This window comes from Buteo buteo, chromosome 13, assembly GCF_964188355.1.
Source record: "Buteo buteo chromosome 13, bButBut1.hap1.1, whole genome shotgun sequence".
Classification (NCBI taxonomy): domain Eukaryota; kingdom Metazoa; phylum Chordata; class Aves; order Accipitriformes; family Accipitridae; genus Buteo; species Buteo buteo.
In genome coordinates, this window is record NC_134183.1 from 32,284,989 (window position 1) to 32,300,816 (window position 15,828).

Consider the following 15,828-nt stretch of genomic DNA (forward strand, 5'->3'; position numbering starts at 1 on the left):
TTTCCCCAAGTGGGTCATCTTTCATGTGGTGTGTGATGTGATGCCATGCAATGCATAAGTAGGTCTATCTGAGTAGATGATTACAGAAGAAGCCCGAGAATCTCACTGCTGTGGTCATTAAGCCGTAACATTTTAAACTGCGACCATTAATATGGCTTAAAATAACAGATAATTCCACTTGTCCTTGCTCCAGATAATGCATCAAGTACAAGGCTTGTTGTATCTGCAACCAACCACAAGGTGACAGGCAATACTTCCAAACAATTCGGTGAAGCCTGGCTAGTTAATTGTTTGGATGGTGATATACACAATAAAATTCCTAAATTATTATATGGTCAGTGGTCAACTTTAATGCTGACTGATGAATACTTGAAATTTCAGAAACAGAAGAAGCCTGACAGGAGGATACAGTGGTTGCATCTTAAGATCATAAGGACTGAAAATACTGTAAAACTTGTTTTCCTAAAAGCTTGGCAAAATAATTTTGTTTGCTGCACAATAGGTAAAGTACCCTTAAGAAAACTGCAGATAAGGCCACATGAGTGAGGCCATGGATGCATTATCAGTTGGAAGTAATGGAAATAGAAAAAATAGATTAAGAAAGAGGAGGAGGAAGAAGCAGGAAGTACTCATAGCTTTTCTACACAGGGAATTTATGTTGACAGGAACTATGAAAACAAGACCAAAAAGTCCACGTATTAAGCAGCATTTGCGTAAGGGAGGTTATGTAATGTGTGATCCTCAGTGAATGATTATCAGTGGCAGAACACCTCCACTAGGATTGCACTAATCTCCACTGTTAAACCTGGTTCACGAAATGGATGCTATATGGTGTTCTATTTTGCTTGGACACAACTTAAAGATCTAAACATGCAGAAATGCTGTTATTCTTAACAGTAACGTATTTACCTTCACAAAAAAGGTCTTATTCTGTAACCTTTTTTTTTTTTACCTTTTGCATACAGGATTACAAAATATTTATAGAAACATGCTTTCTAAATGTATAATTCCACTGCATTGTAAAGCTAATATTTTATGAAAGAATAAGAAGTAGAGGGCATTTATACTGTGGTTTGGGTATGGCCTCTGAGGAATACAAAATTAAAGTGTACAGAAGACACTTTATTTTATGTCCTGTACCAACTTGTACAGATTATTTCAGTTTGATCAGCTGTCTTCTTGAATGAATTATTTTTTGCAAAGGGATATCTTTGAAGATCAGTTACAGAATTAAAAAGTAACAGTAACTAAGCAATTCTCAGTCTCATCATTACGGTTCAGAAGCTGTTAACGGTTGTAAAGGGCTAATTAGTGTAATGTAATCCTCTTAGGAGCTGCAGGCATTGAGCTAGATTTCTTTATAATTTGTATGTAGGCCTTCTTTATTCCATTAGAATTACAATAATTACAGACAGCAGTATGTATTTGCATTCTATCCATCCACATTATGTTTACTTTGCATACTGAATACTGCACAATAAATGCAGGAATAGAATTTTCTGTTTTCTATTTAAATATCAAAATGTTTGGAAGAACAGCCAAATCTTGGTTTTATAACTGTGCAAAATCTACCAAAAGAGAAAATCCAAACAGGAGTAAGTGGCTTTCTGAAATCCCAAGCAATCAGAGAGAGAAAATACTGGAAGAGCTGGATGTGAACAAAGTGCTGTCATATTTGGTTTACAAGAGAGTCTTTTCCTTGGAGGAATACAAAGACATTTGGTCCCAGGAGAGCTACAAGAAGAGAACTGAATATTTTTTAGATAAACTCTCCTTAAAAGGCCCAAGTGCTTTCTCTGCTTTTTGTTCCATTTTGGAGGAGGTCTGTCCTAACTTGCTGACATGCTTTCTCCTTGGCTATGAAGGTAAGGTCACTGTCTGCTCTGAAATGCTTAAGTGTATATTGGTAATGTCTTGGAATCCTTTGACACTAATAGTTATTTGCTATAATTAGTGTTTACTTTCTCTCTTGCACTAAACAAGAGAGAGTATTTGCTGTATTGATGGTTCTTTGTTATAAAAGAGAAAATAATGGGAAGGAACATTTATTAAACAAATACATGTCATTGTTATACTTTGAACATTTAAACCGGTAGCAAAATACTGTATATTAACATTGCTGCTACTAATGAATAAGAGTCAGGATAGGGAAAAGGATTCCTAAGTATTACGAATAATGCTTAGCTCAGAAATGTAACACTGATCTTTTACTTTCCTTCCCATTTCTGAAATATTTAAAAATAGATTGAGAAGTTCTGTAGGCATACTGCCTGAGTAATGGATCCCTTTCACAATTTTCCTGTAAGTCACATTAATTACTATGCCTATCTGTAAACAACTGCATGAGAAATATTGCATTACAATACAACTGAAGTTAATAAAAATTTTGTTACTATTCATACCCACTTGAGAAACAATGTTTTACTAGGTATTAGCAAAGATAATGGGAAAAAAAATGTGCAGAGTGTTTACAATTATATCCTAGTGGCCTGTTTTTATTTTTTGTGTCTGTTATATTCCAAATTTGAGTTTTTCAAGTCAGCTAGAGTTTTCTCAGCAATGATGGCAGGGTTGTGCTCAAAGGTTATATATACAATGTCATTTTAGAATTTAATTAAAATAGTCATGTCTTTTACCAATCCGTTCAGTTATAGGTTTAAACACCCTTAGTATTACAACTATTTATAAATAAAACCGAGTAAGTCTGAGTACTGTAAGAATTTTAATAAGAAAAAATAAAATCTAAAACCATTTTCACCTTTAAAAAAGCTGTAGTCTGTGTCCTCTCTTGAAAACCTGATTACTTTTAAAATTGACAGTTAGAGATCCAATTACTCGTGAAGGCAACAGATATTTTACCATAATTTACTTATGAACAGATGCCCATTTAGTGTATCTTTTCAAGATCAATTTACAGCGCAGTTTTATGGCAGTTACAAGAAAATCGAAGGAGGTTCACAAATGTCATTGTGGATTTTAATACGTGTAGAATGTACTTCACGGACAACCACATTATGAAAAGGCCACTTAAGGCCTCTTTACGCTATCATTTTTTTAAAAAAGCATACAAATAGAAATACAATGGATTATAAATACATTATAAAGCCATGTCTTCTGGAATACACATTTTGGAATGAAGTTTTGGCGTCCTCTGAGTTAACTGCAGAGACAGCGCGGGGAGATTTTTATTCTATGCCACCTAAACATTTCATCCAGGGGCCTGTCACAGAACAGATTTAAATCTTCCAGCGGGTACAAGGTTTGGGGGGGAGTACTGTTATCAAGGGTGATGGCCTCGGCAGTTGGGTGCAAGTCAAGGACTCTGTCTCCCTGACAACATCATAGTAGATACAGAGAAAAAAGGAGAAAGCCAATGCTGCACATTTCCAAAAGAGTAAAGGATACTGTTGGAACAGCGTCCCCAATCCATTCTGTCTGTCTGTGCCTTGTGTAGGCAGCAAAATGCCTCGGGCTGCCTTAGCTCAGCCACTATTACACTCTTTTCTCCTTCCCCTCCCCCAGTAGCATACATCAAATGTGCAAAGCTAGTTTTAGAATCTGTTATTGCTAATAATAATCTACTGGATAGCAGGCAAAGAAAAACACATGCTATATATTCACATTAATTCATGCACATAATCTGTGTAAATTCACGCACGCATATGTTGCAGATTCAATTAAATGGATTATGCATTATGGATTTTCAAGCATTGTGGATTTTTATAGATTGATTTTGATGAACCCTGTTACAAGGTACACAGAAAGGTATGATGAAAAAGAGCATTGTTTATTATTTCCATTAAAATATTTTTCTTCTCTACCCTATAAAAGCTGATTGATAGGACAAAGGAATCAAAATGGAAGGAATACTGTCTAGATGCCCCATGAGAAGTTGCTATGCCTGTGCTATGTGGCTTCAACACCCCAGCTACCATAGCAGTTGTGTGCCATCCTGTCCACTGTACTTGTTAAAGAGACTCTTTATGGCAGGCTGACTGAACACACAGAATAGATCAATCCCTGTCATTGATCAGCTGCATGTACAGCAGGGGCCAATTTCTGTTTTCTGGACCTGCCCATGTTGGCAGATATGGGCATTTTAATGTGTTTCCATTGTCTTCATGCCCTACAGAAAGAACCATTTGACAGGTGCTGGAAATGTGGCATGGTTCCAAGAGGTCACTCAGTCTCTGGACTCATGTAGTTCACTGCAAAAACTGTAAACTCTGCTAGTGAAATGTGGCGAGCAAATGATGTACTGTCACTTGCACATAGTTGATTTAAGACCACTTTGAACTCTTTTGTCTCATTATTTCAAAGAATTACACCCACAGTAATTTAAGGAATGTTATAAGCAGTATTTATTCTGCAAGACGCTAGTGACTCAATTCTTCTACTCTTCTAAAATTCTCATTATAGTATAAAGCAAAGCTCTAGTGACTTCATGGGGAGAAACATTTGGTTGTTACTTGCCCATATGATATAGTAGGAAATCAATTCTTCATTGGCCAGGCAGGAGTTTATATGGAGCAAGAATTTCAGGTTTACTTACAAAATTCCTATAAAATGTCTGATCTGTACCTCTCAAGTCTATTGGACATATGAATATGGAAACAACTTTATCTACAAAAGGTCAAAATTAATTATGTTTACCTAAAACAGCCACTTACCCAAATGCAACATCACAGACAAAATTACATCAAACTGTAGGTGTTATTTTGAACTATGTATCAGCTATGAAAGAAATTTCTTTATTGTTATCCAGACCGTATGCATAGACGTTTCCCAGCGTTATCAGAGCAAACAAAACTGAGGGCTGTATCAGAGATGGAGCTGCATGAAACCTGTCAGATGAGTGACCAAGAAGGAAGCCCTTCTGCTGAGGAACAACTGAATCAATCATTCAACAAATACAGGTTAAAATTATCAGTGTCATGATGTCTTTAATGATCACAGTATTTCCTGTCACTTAGTTTCCATGTAAGTGAAGTGCACCACTGATGCTTTAAAGAAGTTTTTGATTTGCATCTCATTTTACTTGGCATTTGTAAACTATGATTCTATTTTATATAATGAACATCTTTTGATGCTGATGAGTGCTGGGGGTCACCTCTGGTCTTTACTACAGGCATTCAGTAGTGATGTAATGCATTGATGACACTGCTAGTTTTCAGTGTTCAAGGACTAAGTACATACATAGAAGAACATTTTACTCAAACTTTCTTCGAATATGAGAGACAACCTAAGTTGGTATCCCAGTTTCTGTTATTTTTATTTCTTTTAAGAGGAATAAAACTGAGAAAGACCTGTGTAAGAACAGCATGTAACTTGATACATGCTGGGATACTGGGTTTGAAGTCCCTGCTTCAGAGATTTGAATGTAAAAAGAGGACACAAACAAAACTTCAGAAAGTCCTATAATGCTGCATTTTATGTAGATAGTATTCAGTTCAGGCATCTGCAGTTGTGTGTTTGGAATCATGCTTTGCTTAATTCAATAACAATCTAGTTGAGAATGGACTAGAGCTCTCAATAGCTCATTAGCTGTTAAGAAATACTGTAGGTGATTTACATATGTCCAGCTAAGATAAAAACTTAGATTCTGAGAAAAATGCTTGAAAAGTAGTTAAAAGCTGTACTTCTGTTTTGATGTGTCAGTAGCATATAAACAGTAAATTATGAAGCCTTAATACCTTTGCATGTCTAGGTTAGTTCTGTTAAGTTTCAGCTATGGACTGGATTACACTAGCTTGTAGAAGTGTAGTAAAACTTAATGACTGTGACGTGATTGAAAAAATTGTGGTCATAAGAGGTTAAGTTCATCTTCAGTAACAGTGAAACATGAAATGGTAATACAATATGAAGACACTTGATACAATATGGGCCCAAATTGTACAGTATGGGCTGATCTATACCCACAACTAATGAAATCCTAGTCAGAACTCCTTTCTCCATATACATTCACAGGAGTTCCAGGAGACTTGCAATCGTTTGTAATCTGAATATGTGCCATTTGGCTTTAAATAGATTAATACTGTAGCACTGGTCCTGTAACATCACAAGACAATTCACTTACAAAACCAAACCAATTAAGAAGTGCCTGCAGCTAAAGAACCACTTTAGGGAAGTAGTAGACAAATATGAAAGCTTTCCTAAAGGCAGTCTGTGCTGGAAATACTTGATAGCTCTAAAGAAATCAACCAGGTATGATAAAACATGACAGTATCAGTATTTGCAGGCTCAGGTAGCCTCAACTGTAAGATTGTTATATACGTTCCACCTGATAAGAAAGCATATGGTGTATTAGTCCTGCATACACCCTGGAAGAAGAAAAAAAGATGATGGGGCTATACTCTCTCTGCAGTGTATCAGTGTTAAGTGTGGAAGTTGATGTAGCCCCAGAAGTCACACAGCAAGAAGGGAATAGTCACCTCTGTTGGGAACAGAGAACTCAATGAGAAGACAAACTAGTGTGCAGTAGCACAAAATCTACTTCAACACCAGTGTCCTGGAAAAAAACCAGACCTTGACACGAGGTTAAAAAAGTGCCAATCTTTCCACACCTTCTGTTGTATGCTGACACTCATTTCCTCCATCCAAGAAAAAAAATATAATAGGTAACTGGCTTATGCTAGTTTTTTTTTAAGTGCCACACTTGTATCCAACACCAGAAAGAAAATCTTACACAATCAACACGGTATTTGTGGAGAAGAGAGTCTCAAGTGCTTGTAACAATTTGTGAAAATGACAGCCCCTCTTTTGAAGAAAACAATATAGCTGGAAGCAAAGCAAATATGCCACCCGCATGTATCTTGCATAAATTCACACATTACAAACCACAGTTGCAGGGGTCCTATCAACAAGGCAACCAATCAGAGACAGAAAGTACCATCCATAAATACAACAGGGCACAGCCACAGGGTGCATAAAGACAACTAGAAATATGTAGCAGTCGTTAGAAAGAAGAGAGGAGCATAAAGAGAAAATGGAAAATAGCTTCAGTGCCTTTTTCCCAATATTTGTAAATATTCTCAATCATTTGTAGAGTATTTTTTCCAATGATAGAAAAATGTCAGACACATAGACACTCTCAAGACAAGAACTTCCTGTCTCTGAAGTAAATGACAAAATTCCAGGACAATGTTAGTGGGAGCATCACGGTGAGCTACAGTACTTTGATAATACAGATAATAATAGATATTACACAATTACATAGCAATTGTAAAGCTATGTTTTTATATTTATGTTTATACAAGTTATCAGAGTCTTTATCACTGCAGAATAGATATGTTAGAATATATATGTGGTTACTTTACATGTCTGGGAAGAGCAAAATCACCTCAGTTTTAAATACTAAGATGATCCTGTTAGTTAAGAGTCAACCAAGTATAGCCATTACATAGATCAGTCAGTAAAGCACCTTGGGCAAACAGAAAACAAAATTAAAGATGCAAAAGGTGTGTGGATTCACACTCAATTTTTCATTTACAGGTGAGAGCCCTAATAAGGATACTCTGCTCTACTTTCACATACTCTGCTCTACTTTCACAATTTCCCCTCTTGAGACAGCTCCAACATTTCTGATGAATACACTAAAAATGTGATCTTTAACACAAGTGAAACTGAGTAAGTTTGGAGTTTGCATATTGTCATTTGGTCTAGGATTTCACAGGGCAAGCAGCTTATCCACAAACACCCTCACAAAGATGCCAGATAGAAGTACTATATCGCATGACTTCTGCAAATCAATGTTAAGGATATGTTCTTGGTCTGGTTTTGGATCAGAAAACATTGTCCCTGGTTCTCTTTATGCTCTCTCTGTATCTTCTTTCCCAGAATACCTTCTCCAAAAAGGACAATCTCTATTAGACAAGTGGATGGAATTATAGGTTGGGTCAGTACTTGCCTGAATATGACCTCAAATTAATTAGTACTGCTTTCAACACTTTTTTTTTTTTTTTTTGCTACTTTCCTATCTCTCTCAAGCATCACTGGACATTTGATGCTGGCCCTATGAAAGTCATGCAGATGACATAAAAGAAAATAGTTAATTATTTTCCTCAGGCTTTCTGTTTCCTTCTCCAACAACAGTTTTTATTCTCCTATTGATTGAGAACTAGTACATATATGTGTTAGTTTCCCATGTATTAAGAAAAGATTGTGTCACAATGTCTGTCAAATAAATTATCAGAATAAGTAATATCCAAACTGTGAAAATCAGATACTATTTTTGCAGTTGTTACAACACAAGCCATTTATTTTCACACTGTGAGCAGCAAGAGATTTTTGCTAGCAGCTCTTCCGTTTTCATGTAAATAGATTACGTTTGTGTGTATACATGCTTTATAGTGCATGTAATTAATTTGTATTTGAAGTCTGCTTTATGGATCTCCCACTTATGTTTAAAATTTTGGAATGGTTCAGTTCTATTGTAGAATGTACCTTTCCAAATCTATTGGAACTGTTATTTTAAAGCTCTTAAATAAATCGGTTTTCAACATTTGAAAATCAAAATTTTGCACTGGGAAAAATAGCTTAAGTGTGGCAAAACTTCACTGCTAATTATAAGCCCTGTGGGAAAGGAGACAGTCACTGCTTTGCTTTAGATAGCAAAAAATAATATGTACAAATCATGGAAACAGCATTTACTCGGGAAGAAGTGCAGAGCTAAGCCACAGCACCAGATTTTTACAATTTATTTGGACAGCCATATATTGGCGTCTGACACCCCTAAACATCATTATTAATTTAGGAATTAGAATGTTTATGGCATTTTGGCATGTGTTTAGTGTTCCTTCAGAAACTTGGTAAGGGCACAGGGAGCAGAATCAAAAAAATTATATTCATGCCTTAATCTCAGCACTGTTGAGGACAAAGACCCAATTACCTGACAAGGCACTGTAGTCTAGCAGTCACAAAAGAATTACTTGTGTTTTTCTGTAAGATGGCAATCTGATGCTTATAAATATAAGTTTCTATTTAACTTCTTACTATTTCATCATATAATCATTAGATTATCTATACTGTATGTTAGGCTGAAAAGCTTATGGTCTGGCTAAGTAACTACAGCATTTTGTTTTCTAACAATTAAAAAAACTGAATTACAAAAAGTAAATTCACACCAAGACAAGATGATTGAGAAGGTCTTACAATATCAGGCTTATTGAATGAATGTAGTAAATTGGCCTTTTCTCATTTTCCATACCATCTGTAAAGTAATAGCTCAGAACTCCCTTAAACTTTTTGCTTTAGAGGGAGAACTTACTTTTCTTCGCAATGAATACTCAGTGAAATAGTTATTAACAAAAAAATCTCAAAAAAGTAATGCTGGATTTAAAACTGCAAAGACATTTTTTAAAGTGTCTTCTGTCCACCTTAATCAAAATCACAGGATTCAAAAAGCTTCCTGAGAAGAAGCTGGGAGCACAAGCCAGGCAATAAGTAGCCTTGTTATATTTAGATTTGCAAGGTTATCCAGTAAGTTACATATAGTAGAAGGATGTTTTCTGCACCATAATAATAATAATAATAAAATCAAGCAGCAAGTACGCATCATGTGGTAGTTAATACTGAAAACTTAAGGTACCAGCCTCTGATAAAGTCCTGTTCAATTTGGCCACTAGATGGTACTACATCACAGTTGTTAAAAAATTCCTCGGCTACCTATTTGAAATTATTGCTGTGAATGATTATTTAGAATTGTAACAATATCATAACATTTAGTAGTGATGATTTGCTTGCTCAGTTTTCCTGGACACGATACACACACAAATATAGAGGATGCATATAAGAGGTTTAGAAGCATTTCCTGATTCATTAATAACACTTAGTGAGTCTATGTTCCTTATCAACCAATACAAATGTAACTATGATGTTTCAAAGGCATAGTGACAAAATACTGTCTTTCCTTCATTGCCTGTTGTAAACACAATACTCTTTTGGACTCTGTGCTCCCGAGACAGGAACAAATGGCATCCAAACAACCCAGTGAAGTGTACATGCCCAAAACTGGAGATATGATAATGTTCACACTTCAGGCATTTGGAGATGATTCCTTGCTGGCTTGGAAACATTCATACCCACTTTCTGTAGGCAAACAACAAAATTCAGTGCACTGGAGTGGTAAATCAAGCCCACGAAGTCCAAACCAAATACAAAACAATAGCCATTTAAAAGTTCAGGTTTTATCTGTTTTACTAACTACTGCTGGTATACTCGCTCACTTCCAACAGATTATATATGGTTCCTTTTTTTGCATGCATATATCAAACCAAATCATATTTCCATAGACTTTCTACTCCTCTTTTATACAGTTTCCTCATTAAACTGCTGTATTGGGTCCTATCTTATTGGGTCATGAGGCTGCGTACTGTTCAACTTCTTTTGCTCTAAAATACTTTTTCTATGTCCTGATGCATTCCTTTGGCAAAGACTATTAGCGTCCTACCTCCTCCTAGAAGTTAGACTTATGAAGTTTATTCTTTCTTACATGTGACACTCCATGTATCTGACCACATGAAGGGGGATATGTAACATGGGGGTCAAATCACATGACACACAAAGGCCATAGGGCTGGACTGCATATAGAAAAAATCACTTTCAAGAGAACTTCAGTGAGTGCAGAATCTTGGCAGAAAACGCACAGTCCTCCACTGCTGGGAAATGTCAAATAATCCCCTCACTTCCTGACCAGTGTGTCAGGCACAGATGAACCAGAAGTCACAGATCAGGTTGATTAGCTCTAGCTAGTATGCAGGATCCCATTGCAAGAGACAGAGCATAGTAGAGTACGGCAAACGATTCTTATGCATGAATTCTGAGATTGGGGACCACGCAGCTCTGTAACACCCTATAGACCCGTGCTGAATACCACATTCCCCAGCACCATAATCATGTCCCTCCCAAACCTTCAACCATGTGAGCACAGTGACAATACAGAGAGAAGTCATCAGGGGAATTCTGCAGGGGATTGATTCTTCTTAACAAACTCAAAAATTGATTGGAAAAAGGTCTTAGCAGTGAGGTGGAGAAGCTTGCTGAGGATACACATCTACTCAAGGTAGGAAGCGTGAGGGCTGAATACATAGAACTGTAGATGGGCCTTAAGACTAAGTTGACTAAGTGACTGGGTAACAAAATGGCAGAGGAAATTCAGTGTAGATAAATGTGAAATTATGTACGTGGGCCAAAGTATTCTTGGCTTTAAGAATAAACTGATGAGCTCTGAGCTGCCTGTTACCACTCAGAAGTGAAAGTTTGCGATTGTGACAGATAGACAGTTTCATAAAAACATCAACTCAGTGTGTGGCAGCAGTCCAAAAATGTAAATGTTTGGAATTGTTAGGAAAGGAAAAAAGAACAAAGCAGGAATATAATTATGCCAGTCTATAAAATGCCACGGTTTGCTCACACCTGGAATACTGTGTGCTGTTCTGGTGCTTGCATCTTGAACATGTTACATTAGATCTGAAAATGATTCAGAGAAAGGCAATGGTGATCAAACACATGGGACAGAATGGTTTCCATACGGAAAATAATTGTGCAGGCTGGAACTCTTTATTCTGGAAAAGAAACAGCTTATGGAAGGAAATAAAAAATGAAAAAAGGAGAGAGTGAGAATTAAAGGGTCAGATATGCAAGTATGGGAAACTAGGCTGAAGTAGAGTACACTGAACATGACAGCACCTACAGCTTCTAAAAGGTGTCCAAGGAGCTGCTAGGTCCTGCCTAGTTGTGCTTTGTTCAGTGACATAACAGGATAAGGAAACAGAAAATGGCCCTACAGTGAGTTGGATCCCCCCTGTCAAGCTTCCCCCTCTTCTTGGTGTGGTGAAAAGCCAGGCCAGGCTGCCGATGGCAGTAGGACATTGACAAGGAGGTCCTCCAAATTAGAAGGTCCTTATATATGCCACTGTTCATTCATTTTTTGTTGGTGAGTAATTTGTAAGATTAATTAAATCAACCAACAACTGAGCAGGCAGTTCAGAGTAACCAGAGGCTCCATCCAAAGACAGAAATGAGGGCCACTGTACTCTTAGAACAGGTATCAAGTATGCACCAGCTAGCACTTTACAGAAACCACACTTTTAAATCCTAGTAAATACAGTCAGTCCATGCTGTATCAGGCAGGATTGTCATGTTGCTGTGATTCATTAACTTTTTAATATTTAAACAAATGTGTAGGGAATCTGAAATATACCCATGTCTAATGAGATGCCTTGAACTATGAACAGGAAATATCCTCACTGAAATCCAGACATGACAGTCTTCAAACATAATTGTAAATTCTTATCTGTAATCATCTTTACACTACCAATGTAAGAGCTCTTGTGTAGAAATGTAAAGCAGCATGCCAGTCAAACCTCTGTGCTGCCAATGCCATGCAGTGTTCTTAAAAAGCAGGATTGATTGTACCCCATATTCTGTACAGAGGAATTTTTAATGTGCAAATTCATTCCCTTTGTTCTGAAAGTAGGTTCACAGGCTTAAATGATACTACTCTTCTTCCTTCCCCCTCCCAAACTCCTATGTTTTGTCTGGGAAAAGAAGTTGGGAGGATAGGCATTTCTATAAAACAGCACTAGAAAGGAAAAAGCGGAGCCTGGTGCTCTCACTTATTGTACCTCACATTCTCCTACTTCCAAGGATTATTTAGAGAAGTAGTTAGTCCTCAAAAGAGCTTCTAAGGACGTGCTCGGTATGGAAATACAGAGCTCCTTCATGAATGGTCATGTTTTTCTCCACATCTGAATGATTCGGAGTGGCATTGGAAATAGAAAACAAATCCTGCTCTCCTGGTGAAATTTATGTGGGAAGAATCTATAAGAGAAAATTCTCAGGGATTATGCACCTCCTCATAAAAGGTATTCTGCAAGAGAGGATGTATTGAGCCAATGTAATCAAGGATCAAGAAAAGCAGGAACAGCCGTTTCTTGCCAGCAATTACTGAGACAAAACCTTGACTGGCTTCCTCTAAACATCTGCTACTTGGCATGCCCATGTCATTGCCAGTATTACTGCTGTGAGGGTGCCATCCCTAATTTTGCATGTATTTTTAGTACAAACATGTTTTGTAAATTGGGAGCTAATACAGTAGGTAATATGCATATGAAAAGGTTTTATTCACATGATGTCTGATCCCCAATGTTTACTGACGTTCAAGAGGATTAGATTTTGATGAACCAAGGGACTGCGCTGTTGTGCTGCTTTACCACCTGATATTTTTATGATATGCAGCAACAATAAAAATTAGCGTTGACATACCTAACAATTGTTACCAGTTAGCTTGTGGCTTTTGGCATCACAGCAGTCATGTCAAGGTCAATTCATCCAGTAGCATTGGCTTATTTGACAAGAAGCTGCTCCTCTCAGTTTGGAACCTGGAACAAGTAAGCCATGGCTATAGTCAGCAGTAGAAAGAAGTATAAAAGAGAAATGAAGAATGAGAAGACAAAAGTAAATAAAGATGTCAGAACAAGTGCCTTTCCCAAGTAATTTTGGAGATTTCCATTTTAGTAATACCATTAAAAGTACTTTCCAGTCTGTTACTGGAATTTCTTGCAACTGGTGGCACATTAGCAGTTATCAGATACTGTAGTTAATTGTTTTGTAAGTATAGTACATCATAATAAAGACAAGACTGTTTCTTTAGTAGCCTGCTCAGCTCAGGGTAATAACCTGCATTTTCATCTATATAAATTGTCACTTCTGTAAACTGCTACCTTTGCTACACAAGATGTAAAATACGTCAAGTTCTAATATAGATAACTAAAAGGCACTTCTGACTAAAGTAGCAGTTGCTTATGTAAGCTAACTACACTTGTACAGAATTTAATTTTTTTTCCATAAAAGATACCAACTGTGGTAACCATTACCATAGCAATGCATTATGCATGCTTCCTGACACAATATCCCATGTCTCAAAATATCCAGAACCCAGTTATCTATTCTCCCTGGATTCTGCTTGCAACAAAACAGAAAAAGGATGAAGGTAGCTTTCAACCTTGAAAAGATTTTTTCTGATCTTTGAATTTCCCTAATTTCTGGCTTCTACAGTTAATTAGTGCAGCCTCAGACTACTCTAACTTATTTTTGACTGTTCATGGCGAGGAATGCCCAAAAGGTTGTTCTTTGCATCAGAAAGTCAAGGTACACCAGTAATCCAGCTAAATACCATACTCTGGGAGCTATGATGAGGCTACTATATGCATATTAAGCCATCTCTTCACTATCCAGAAAACCTTTTTGCATTATGTATGCTTCCCAGGTACACTTTGCATTGTTATAGTAGTCCAGATACAGACAAGGGGAACAGCTGCCTGTCCAGCCAGCCAGCCAGCCACCCAATAGTCTTGTCTTAAGATGACTCTTCCTTTCTATAATGGTTTCCTCTTACGAAAGTGAGGTTTTTTTGGTAAAGATTAATAAAATGGAAGTGTCAGTTTTGAGAATGGGTATGTGTGAGAGGAGGTGGACTTAGTAGTATGCATACCCACTGATACTGTGCTGATCAGTCACTTGGAATATGCATATATTCTTGCCATAACTTAATTTACATTTAAACCAGTCCTTGAGTAAGAGATCATAACAAAATGACTGCATCTTAGTAAAAACTTCTCACAGAAGCATTCTGTCTTAAGGCTTGGCTGTACTTAGATTACCTCTCTGAAAATTTACATATTCTTTGCTACAGGTCCACCCCAACAACACTGAATCATAAAATTGCCATAAAAATATTTCTTCTAAGAGTGCTGTTGGCATATGCTCTGCTTGCGCACTGAGGAAGAAAAAGTATTAAACTATATGTAATAACATCATTTAGACCTTTCTGTCATAGCAATGCTTCCATAAAGACATACTTAGATTGTAAACACTTCTAGGTCAGAATACACATTTATCAGTCTCACCTGGGAACTCCAGGCACTGAAGTCATACAAATAACACTAGTAACAATATTACCAAGAAACAGATACTCAGTTTATGCGAGAAAAAAAATAAATCATTGTTGTTGCTTTTGGTATCATTCACAACATATATTGTCCAGTGTTTTGGAAACTTTTGTGTTGGATATTGCATGAATAGTCATATGAATCTCAGCACAAAGTTTCTAGAGTTCTTGCAGTGAAAGTATATGTAGGTGTTTACTGTGCAAGCTAATGAATTCTCAAGAGGCAGAGTGCTATATACACAATCACTTAAAGCAGCATTTCAATCAATCAAATTACTTTTTTTTCACATCTTTTAAGACTGAGCTATAAATAAGAAATTGAACTATCCACAAATCTGGGAATAAAGCAAAGCATTAAACTTAGAATACCTTTTATACAAATATATTGACCCTGATGCCGATTCTTCACTACATTTTTAAATCTAAGTGGAATGTTGAACACACGTACACAAAATTACAGTCCAGGCACTGCAATCTTCAGGATGTTTTACAAAGCCAGAAGAAAACTGACAAATGCAGAGACAGGATTATGAATTTATTTTAAAAGGGATTGAATAATTTGTAACCACTGTCCAATTTCAAGATTAATTTAATGATTTCTGAGAAAGCTATACATTAGTCTACATTGGCAATGCAACACTTGTACAGAAATGGCCCAAATAAATTTTCATGAATAGATCAAAGAGATTATTATCTTCTACTTAAACATTTTTCTTTATGGTGCATATGTCACAGCCATATAAATTAGCTTGAATGCTTAGATTCAAGACAGTGTCTTTTCACAATGAAGTCTGCCCCATAGATTAAGTTTTAATGGTAAATATGGATGAAGATTTTCACCTCCTGTTTAACCTCATTTATTAACGTAAGTAAGCATTTGG